The following is an 11,366-nucleotide window of genomic DNA, read 5'->3' as shown; positions in this document are numbered from 1 at the left end:
TTTTTTTTTTGCTATTCTTATAGAATAGCAAAAAAAGATAAATATTGATAAAAATTTATTTTCATGAAATACTATTTTCAGTTTTCTTAAAAAATTTTCAGTAAAATACTTTATGTAATTTATATTTTTTATTTTTACTTTTTAAGCTTAGAAATTAGTTAAATCTGCTGTGTATCTTCAGAGCTACTTATTTCTTGATTACTAGTTTTATCTTATATACTGAAATTATATTTTTATCTACTTTAAAGTTGTTATTTTTGATATTTATATATTATAATTTTTGTTTCTTCAGTCAAGATAAAATATCCTAACTATTTTTTCTTAAAAAGTTATTATTTTTACATTTTTATGACATATTAATGTTGGTAACTTTTTACTTTCCTGTCTCTATTATACTGTGTATAGCCAGAGGGAAAGTATAGCTATCAGTCAAAAAATGACTCCCCAGAGTTTTTACATTTTTGGATTAGGTACATGAAAATGTTGAGAAATGCAAAAAAATTTAAGGTTTTATCTGTATGTATGTATGGATGTATGTGTGTGTTGGCACAATTTTGTTCACACACTTTGAAGCTTAATAACACTTATGTTTTTTGTTGAAAATATCTGAAATTTTGCAGGGTGTTTTGTGTATTACAGAGGATTGATGCTATTAAATGTTGATGGTTACTCATTATTAGCATTTACAGTTTTTTATAAAACTCATCCCTACTCTCAAAATTAAGCTTTTTGCCTTTTTTTACTAATTAAAAATATAAAAACTTTTTAATGAAATATAACAAATGATGCCACATGTAGTTTTAAAGCTGGGAAAGTTAAGCAACTCATTGATGCATTTTTTTACATAAATTATTAATATTACAAAAAATTTATTAGAAAATTTTAAACATTCTGTTACCATGAGACATAGAAAACAAAATAGAAAATATATTACATATTTAGTAAATTGTATATGTAATATCAGTTTCATTAAGTTAAGATTTATTTATGTTCTGCTTTTTTTATTGATTAATATTAATAAAACTTATTAACACCCTTGACACAAAATTACAACAATTAATGAATATGCACTATCACAGCATTAATTTAGTTTAATCCAAATGTATAAAGTACTTTCAACATTTTACAAATGTAATCTTCAGATGAAATAGAATGTATTTAGAATAAGAACAAAATTTATTAATATATTAATTGTATTTATTAATTAACATAACAAAGTGTATTTATTAAGCTATACTAATATTAAAAAGAGATAAAGTTTGTAAGTTTGGATGTAAGAGGTAATCTCTGAAATTACTCATCTGATTTGAAAAATTCTTTCATCAATATTTAGAATGGATGTTCAGAGTGGACATAGGCTGTATATTATTCCGATAAACATTCATATAAATTAAAAGATATCCTCTAGGTAAGCATTATATTTTTGGTGTCAGCAGGTGGCAAGATGCAAACGTATACGAGATAGGTAACCGTGCGGTGCAGTCGCGTGGTCAGCGAGATATGCAGTGCACATGTCCGAACATGTCCTGAATATTTGCCTATTTGTTGTCACTTAAAATTAAGAATATCTTTTGTCCCATATGTGTTCCTAAAACATTCATATAAATTAAAAGATATCATCTAACTCGGTGATTCTCAAATGGGGGTACATGTACTCCTAGGGGTATGAGCATAAATCGAAGGGGTACATCTAATTTTCATTATAAAATGGTATATGTTAATCAATTTGCTGTAAATTATTAACACAAGAAACAAGAAACGACAAAAACTTGCTTTAAAATATCCGAATGTGAACACCGATTTCCCTTTTAACAGTCTAAACAACTTGTTTATCTACTTGATTTGCTTGTCTATTTGTGTCGTTAGTGCCAAGTGAACTTATAGTCTAGTAAAATTATGGTTTAACCGAGCATTAATTTTAGAATAGAAAAACAAATTTTTTTTTCTATTCTATAATTATTGATTGATAAGATTGGGGCTTTTCGTGTTTTTACTGGATTACTGGTATTAGGAATAACGAGGCCTGGATCGTACCCCATCGTGCAATGCGTGTCACTGCATGCGCGCATTACTTGATATTTAGCAAATTTAGACGTTATATTTGCTACAAAAATTGAAAGATTCATGTATTGTTCTGCACATTATAAATTTGCAGCCATTACTTTCAAGGTCAATACACAATTATAATCTCTATTTAACAACGTGGGAACCAAATTTTGTAAAAATTGCTGAAGATTTATCACAACAAATATCTCATTAAATTTTGTTAGAAATTATTGTAGAATAATTTAAATTTTCTTTATTGTTAATTATAATTATTTATTTTTAGGAAATGTAATTTATGCATGTATTAAAATGATTTCTGTGATTTTATATAATATATTTATCAAATAATAATAAATGTACCTGATTAAATTTATTATTATTTACATAAAATAAGTAATTCACTTTTAGTTATAGTTAGTTAGTTTTTTTATGGCGCTCAGTTATAAGGGCTGTATACATCTAACGCAGTAATTATAAAATTTACATACAAAAATATAAGGGGTACTTGAGAAACAACTAATGGGCTAATAGGGTACATCAACAAAAAAGGTTGAGAACCACTGATCTAACTGATACTGTTATAGTCAGAAACTGAATTTTATGTGGGCGAAACTGCAGGCACAGCTAGTTGGTTAATATTATTGCTAATGTTGAAAATTTTTAATTAATTTACCACTGGAATTTGATTATGATTATGTCAATTTACTCTATTAGACTAATTTTCAGTAAGCAAAATCTTTATTATAATTTCTAAGTTTTTCAAAAAAAATTTAATGAAAATGCTTTATAACCATGTTAATTTTTTAGTTTCACTTTATTATCATTGTTGCATGTATTTCTAATACAAAAGCTTTTATCTGTCATATTCATTTTTTTGTTTAAATTGTTAATTTGGTGAACTAGTTTATAGAATATCATTTACATATTTTATCTGTTTTTATTAGATTTCATATTTTCATTTTAACTCTTAAGTTCTTTGATTGAGAAATGTATTAAAGACTGGCAACATATTATTTACTTGGTAATTTATTATTTGTTAACATCAAATATTGCAAAAATATTCAATATTTCATATTTAATGTAAATTTGTTAAATGTATGTACTGTATTCCCATTTTAATTATTTTTATTTAAGTAATTGAGGTAGAGCATTGGTGGTGATAATTCTATTTACAAATCATTCAGTTTCTGATTTACTCTGTTATTCTTCAGTCTTCATAATCTGTTTTATGTATGTATATATATATATATATATATACAGAAAGGGTATGACTATGCAGATGCGAATTTAGAGCAAGCGAGAAGTTGCGAGCAATTTAGTTTTCACAGAGGAAGACCAAGCCCAAACGAGAAGCGAGAAATAACGCTGGCGAGAGTGAATTTCCGGTTCTCGCACATATCTGACAGGTTTTGATATTTATCACGTCTCGCCTCTTCTCGCCACATATTCTTGCTCGCTCAGAAAATTCGCTTGCTTGTGTCTGCATAGTCACACCCTAAGACCCCACTTAACATGGAATGCATTCCTAGACAACAAAGTGCTAAATGAAACAGCAATAAACGAGATCATTTTAACATAGAGTAAATAGGGAGAGGGAAATATGTGACCAAAAATAAACAAATTTTACTTTAATTTTAAGTTATTTTTATATTAATTTGCATAATAATATATGTTAAATAACACAAACATATGCACACAGAAATGTAAAGTACATTTTTTGCAACGAAGTCATCTAGTGTCATTTGTTGCTTTTTTTCTTTCGTTAAGCAAATGTCAGTAGCAGAAGATTGCATCCAAAACTCCTCATTTTGCTTTTTCACTCCTTTCAAAATCTGGATCATTTGCTATGCATTTCGGTTATCATTACCAAATTTTTACTAAGGAAATCTGTAGAGAAATTTTTTGGGTTCTTTGTTTTCAGAATCTCTATTTTCCAGTTCTACATGAATGGGGCCAGATGGTTGAGGCTGGCAGCCTGCTGCCCTGGGGGACCTGGGATCGAATCCAGACAGGTTGAAAAATCTCCAGGAATTTTTTTGGGAGTGGTCTGTCCAGATATGTCGAGCCCTGTTCCTCACAACCAGACCCTCCATTGTGGGCCTAGCCAAACCCATAATGGGCTGGCTATAAGAGGCCCTCTTAGTGCCCCACAGAATGGAAAGAGTTAAAAGAAAAAAAACTTTTACACGAATTCCTTGTTCTGCCAGTTCTTGGAAATTGTCATTGGTAAGACTCTCACCAGAAACCTGCAGTAACTCCTCAATGTCCTGCTCGTCTACATCTCCTAGTCCTGCTGTATTGATTAGGTTGACAATTTGGTCAATGATAGGCTGTTCTTGTTGAGAATTCTTGGATACCTTTAGCCACAACTTCTTCCACACTTTGTTCATGCATTTATCAGCTAATTCTTGCCAAATGAAGTCAATATTGCCTATGGCATCCATGATGTTATATTTTTTTCCAAAATTGCACCAAATAAACATAGATTTAGGGAAAGTACAGCGCTGCAATGAATTGCCACTTTTACTGATTGGTTCGTGTTTGGAAATAATTGTATTATATAGGAATCAATGAAATGCTGCAATAATTTGAATAAGGATAAATTTTGAGTTTTTGTAGGCTTTGAGCAGACTGCATTATATTGAATCAGTGTTAATCAAGGCAGTGTTAAGTAGAGTCTTACTGTATATACACACACCCAAACCAACTTAAATTTGCTTTGTCAATATTTCTTAGTGATGATATTTGTGAGGAAGGTAAGGTAATAAAGCATAAATTGAGAAACATAATTCTAGGTTTTAGAGTTAAAGCTAATTAAAAGTATTATTAAAAAGATTAGATGTGGCTTGATCAAGGAATGTACAAGATAATATGAAGTTTATACAAAGAATTTTATGCTGGTTTGCATATTCAAAAATTTTAAAGAAATATAATGCCAAAGAATGAGAAAGATTATTATCTGATGTGACACAACAGTTTATTTATTTAGAGATCTGTGTATATGTAGATCTGAGAATAATATTTTAGCATCGTCCTCACATTCAATGGTGAATGAAACAGAAGAGTAGACTGAGGACATTTCTATAAATATTAATAGTTGTTCATTCAAGCCCTCCCAAGAAATTAAGACATCATCTACATGTATTAGGTGAAGGAGAGGGTATTGCATAGCAAGTGGGAAGTTAAAAAAAAATTTTTTTTGGGTTTTTTTAGTTTTTAATATCAGTTGCAGTATGTAAGGCAGGTTATACACCTGCAAAATTCAAATGCATAAAAAGAACACTCTTTTTTCTAAGTTTATTAATTAGTTAAAAATGAGAAAAGAACAAATCATACTTTAATTTCAAGAACAAATAGTACTTACTCAGGGTCAAATTGGGACTGTATAAGGAAGTTTGGTGAAGCTGCATTCTTTATTAGCAGCCTTCACACAAAACACAATGTGAATGGATGTGTTATTACACAGGAACTTCACACTTTTTGAAAGTTTATCCCTTCCTTTCTCTTTTATAGCATCTAGAATTTTATCATCAGATTGGAATAATATTCAGCATTTACTGTAGAATTTCTTTTCTTGAAATTGATCAATAAAATGCCATTATGATCCCAGAAAATTATTCCCATGAGCTTTGTTGACTGTAACATTTTCATGTTCTTTGGAGGATAGTCTCATGTATGGCACCATTCCATAAATTGTCTTTTGAACATCATAGTATAGAACAGTGATTCCCAAACTTTTTTGATCAACCGCACCTTTTGTTCCATAAAGTTATACCCAACGCCCCCTAATCCATTTTCTCTTGTGTGAGAAAGGATTGGAAATATTTTTAGGAAAACTTTTCTATGAATCTCACACTTTGTGCCCTTACCGTACATTGTTCTCAACATCTGGAAACCATTAAACGCAATGCTTCCTCTTATCAGTTTAACAGAGGAAAGGGAACGGCTTTCAGTGACCCCAATTTTGCCTTTGGTCACCGTTCAATATTCTGCCTCCAGCGCCCCTAGATTTACTCATTGCCCACAAGAGGGCATTATTGCCCACTTTGAGAAACGCTGGTATAGAACAATGGTTTCATCCCTGGTGATAATGGATTGCAGAACTTGTTTGTTCTCTTCATAGATCTCTAAAAATATATAACAGTTGACCCACTGTTGTGTCTGAATTGTGGAAAGAATTTTAGTTTTGCCTTTGATCACCGTTCAATATTCTGCCTCCAGCACCCCTAGATTTACTCATTGCCCACAAGAGGGCATTATTGCCCACTTTCAGAAATGCTGGTATAGAACAATGGTTTCATCCCTGATGATAATGGATTGCAGAACTTGTTTGTTCTCTTCATAGATCTCTAAAAATATATAACAGTTGACCCACTGTTGCGTCTGAATTGTGGAAAGAATTTTAGTCATACAATTTTAGTACTTTGTTTATTAACAAATATTTATAAAGAATTTGAAGAACCATTGTTTTCAGAAAGTTCAATCTCACAGAAATTTCTTTTATCTTCAGACATCACTCAGAAAGCACTTTGTCCTTGACAAGTGTGATGTTTTCCTCAGTGATTACTGTGGCTGGGCATCCACTGCATGAGTAGTCATTGAGAGAATCTCTTCCAAGTTTAAAAAGTTTTTCCTATTGTTTACTTTCAGATACAAAGGAGAATAATTGCCATATACAGTCGACCCCCCTATAACACTGTTGATTTTTCCGTTTTATATGAATACCATGTTGTACGAGTAACTTAGGTTTTACAAATATGTGAGCCGTTCACAGCCCGGCACACGTATTTGTAAAATCTAAGTTACTCGTACAACATGGAATTCTTATAAAACGGAAAAATCAACAGTGTTATGGGGGGTCGACTGTACATTAAAAAGGCATTTGTGAATTTCTAATGGCTTGTGATCATGATGATCAAGAACTTTATTACCACATAATACTCAAAATTCAACTTAAGGTGCATTTCAAATTTATACAGACATAAAAAAATTAAAGTGAAACCCAAATTTGCTGCATTAAGTGACAAATGTTTTATTAAAAATAACATGGATTTACATATTTCCACATGTTAAGATTCACATTGCCACTGAACACATATTTCTGAGTGTGTGAAGTAGGTCAGGATGACAACTTTTGAACCTTACTGTGTATATGTTAAAAATTTAATTGTATAATTGGAAAATCTATTAATTTTATTGATTTGATAACTTTTATTTTCATTCTATTAAATTAGACAATTTGTGAAAATTTAATGTAATTATCTATTGTGTATTGATTAGGTTGACAATTTGGTCAATGATAGGNTGAGACAAATTTATTTTTTGTGTTGCTATGGTTACTTTAATTTTTTAATTTAGAATGTTAAAATTATATATAAGGATATGACCAGAAGATGCTTCACAAATATATTAAAATTTTTAATTTTTTGACTCTGCTCTAAACTTTTTAATTTAGGTTTTAAAATTTTATTTTCTTTGTATTTAATCTTATGTCTTTTCATATTAAAAAATAATAATAATCAATAACATCATATTTAATTATTATAATGTGTTAAATAAAATACTTACAAAGTCACCTTTTGTTTTTAACAGATTGGCATTATTATTCTATCCCTGCAGAAAAATATGCTATTTTTGTGAAACAAACCACTCTGGAATATTTTATTCAAACAACATATGCATTTCAGGCATAAACCTTTTTTAATCCTCATCTTTCTTCAATGTATAACTTTAAAAAAATATATACATTTCATATGCATATAAAAGATACAAAAATATTGCCAAACAAACTACTGGTACACAGATTTAGTTCTTATAAAGGAATATATAAAAGTAGGAATATGACTTTAAAAAACATTTGTTTTTCTCTGAACAAGTTTATTTGTCTTTAAAATTGTTTCATATTACACCATCCATTAATACATGCTAAAAAATTACAAAAACAGTTTTTTAAAATTTAATTTAGTTTTTTTATTTAAATGAAAGAAAATTTATTTTATATTTATTAATTTTTAAAAATGTTTTTGTATTTTGTTATAATTTATTTATTTTAAATACAAAATGCAACAATTTAATTTATTAAATATGTATCAATAATTTTTTGTAGTATTTGTGTTTAGTAGTTAAATTATTTTGACCCAATTGAATTTGAATATTTTTGATTCATTCCTTTATTATTCCTGCTCTAAATAAGTATTCTATTTTTCTGTATGAGCCAGACTAATTGAACAGAATATATATTTTTTCTTTTCTGAACAAGGGGCTGCTGAAGTAGCTAGATCACACACTTTTTAGTTGGACTAACTTTTTTAGGAAGGTGAAATTGAAGTGCAAAGCTGTGGAATAAAGATATGTAGATGTAGAATTTTATCACTCCCCTTTTTCTGCTTATTAAATATTTGTTAAAAATTAATTTTTTTTAATACAAATAAATATTAATGTAAGTTAAATATTAAAAATACTAACTATAAAAGTATTTGGGTAAATGCCTGGGGCTCCTTTCAGAGTTCAGAGTAAGTTAACCCTCTATTTAATTTTGCCAGACTTGTTATTTAATTTTGCCAGAGTCAGAGTTGGTCTACTAAAATTATCAGGAATCAGAGTTGAGTGTTTTTTTATCAACTCTGCAGCCCTGATGCAATGTGGTTGGTTTTTCATAAAAATAATGTCTTTTTCTGCAGAGGTAGTTATAAAGAATTTTTCCTTTTCCAAGGGTTACTAACCCATGAAGAAATAAAGATTGATTGAATAACAATCAATAATTTAAAACAAATCATTTTAAACTCATAATAGTAGTTCTTTTTATCTACTTTTCTAACTGGACATTTATCTTTAAATGTATAATAAAAAGAAATTTAACTATTTCAGTTTAAAAAAAAATTTTATTTATTTAAGGAGACCAAAGTTTAAGTAAAGGAGAAAATGTCTTCAGATCTTTATTTGGATCAACTTTAAAAAATTTACCAATTTCATAAGTTTTAAATTTTGCGTTCTTTGGAAACATTGCATGCATCCTACATTCATTTCAAACAATGTCATGAAATTAAAATTGGTCTAGTATGAAAACATTTTTCCTTTACAAGAACTTTACATTAAAAAAAATAATAATAATAATAATAATAGTAATAATAATAATAATAATACAAAGAAATGTAATTTACTTATAAGTGTTAGCTTAGCAATATTAAATGTTCAAAGTAATTAAGATTTTTGGCAACTGAGTCAAGTTAGTTTACAAGGGAAATCTTCAAACCATAAATGAAGTAAATGATGTTTCAAGAGCTTGCATTTGCTTCCAATAAAAACAAAAATGAAGTTTATTTTTTTATGTCCAGTCCCTCCAAGTACAAAAAACCTGGCCTAAAAATTCATGACACATACACAGATATGAGAGATACACCTCACACTATCTAACTAGCTTGCCTGTTAGTGAAGTTGTAATAAGAAGCTGTATCTGTTGAGCTGCAATTTGAAAAAATTGTGGACCTATAAATTCCCACTGTCACCAGTCTGTCCATCTTTCTATAATCTCAAGAACAGAGTTAGATAGATGAAATCCAAGACCAGATATGGAAAGCTTAGGAGTAGGAGGCCCTGATTAACTATATATGAACTTCCAATGCAAACCAGAAGTCACATTATTTCAATTAAAAAATTTTTCCCTGTAAGGAGTTAAATAGATGATGGCATGTCTCTGTTGCTAACAGGAAAAGTATGGTGTACAGAAGCTTGCTAACAGAAAAAGTATTATGTACTGTACAAGACACTACTAATTTGAGATGGAGAGAATATGTTTTAAATTAAATATATTTAAAAACATGATTAAAAATTGGAGCTTGGCATTATGACAACGCCACAATAAGTAATTGCTCATTTTCTTTCTACTTCTGTAAGTATGGTTTGAATATAAATTTATACATAAATCTATAAATACTTTTTAATGTTCACTGATATAGTTTTTTTGTGTTTGTATTCAGCTATGTCTGCAGACTAATAGAAAAGGAGGGACAAGCTATGAAAAAGGGGCATTGTACATTATGCAAGGATTTGAGGCTAACTTTACCTTGTAAAACAAGAAATGCAGTTTTGGTCAACATATGATGAATAAGTAATTACATAAAAATAGTTGCATGGGGCAATGGACAAATATTGTTTATTAGTTTCTTTTATATTTGCAGAATAGACTTTCCAGAAGTCATGAATTTTCTGTTGTTTGTTGATGATGAAATTTAGGGTCCCCTTGGGGATAAGGAAAAGAGAAAAGAGCAACTCGGGTGAAAAGGGTGCAGGTGCTCCAAGTGCCCCAATGTATGGGCATCCCTGTGTGTATTGGTGTGTTTATAACTGATTTTGGCAACTTTTGGTAGAAGTTTTGAGATAGAAATATTAGTTGGCAAAACTGTGGAATTTTCATTAATATTTGGTTTATTTTTATGTAGTTGTTAAATTGAAAGCTTACTTTGCCCTGATAATTATATACAGTTTATATGAATTTTATTTAGCTAAGTTGCAAAACATGATGAGAATATTATTCAACTTTTCCATTACACATACCAATTACTGTTTTTAACAAAAAAAACAATTTTTAATGAAAAAAATGTGCAATAAATTCATAAATAAATATGAGGAAGTTACCTTTGTTTTTTTACTGATAGATTATAATTATACATTAGATTATAATTTTAAAATCAGATTATTTTGTAAGGATAATTAGAGTATAAAATTTTATAAAATACAATTTTATTATATTGAAAATATATTAGAAAACTTATACTATTTTGTTTTTTTAAATTAATGCTTTTACTTTTATTTTAAAATACTATCTTGAAATAAGAAAAAAATTATTTTGAAATCATTAAATGTCAAAAGGTGTTTTTACTGCAATAAGATAGTAATATCCAGTTTGCTACTTTTGTTATTCTATAGATATAGGCAACAATTTATAGTTATAAAATTGCTTCATGTTTTTTTGATATTACATTTTGTTTTTCTTATAAAATTTTTTGCTTTTAACATCCTCTAGCAGTAATAATACAAAAATTAGATATTCTCTGTTATAATTATTTGATATTAAAGTAAAAGGAAAAAAATGTAAGCTCATTTCCTTTTGAAACTGAATTGTTTTATATAAAATATAAGAATAAAATAATGACCAGAATTTATATTCCAAGTAAAGTATTTTAATTTGAATTTTTATAAGAATAATTTATTTTTATAGAGCTTGAATATATATTAAAATGAATTATTGAATTTTAGATTATTTTTTTATTAAAATATTTCAAACTCACTTTGATGTGAAATATTATATAACTTTAAAAAAA

At 28.5% G+C, this 11,366-nt stretch overlaps 1 protein-coding gene across 4 annotated transcripts in view; it reads left to right on the top strand.

The window, feature by feature from the left end:
- Window positions 1-11,366, top strand: part of LOC111625970 (dipeptidyl peptidase 4-like) — a 251,743-nt gene that overhangs the window by 149,071 nt on the left and 91,306 nt on the right. The window lies entirely within an intron of this gene.

The sequence above is a fragment of the Centruroides sculpturatus genome, unplaced genomic scaffold (assembly GCF_000671375.1).
Source record: "Centruroides sculpturatus isolate CEXI.00-Female unplaced genomic scaffold, Cexi_2.0 scaffold63, whole genome shotgun sequence".
In the NCBI taxonomy this organism is placed as follows: Eukaryota; Metazoa; Arthropoda; class Arachnida; order Scorpiones; family Buthidae; genus Centruroides; species Centruroides sculpturatus.
The sequence above is the reverse complement of the archived record's forward strand: the minus strand, read 5'-3'. Positions and strand labels throughout refer to the sequence as shown.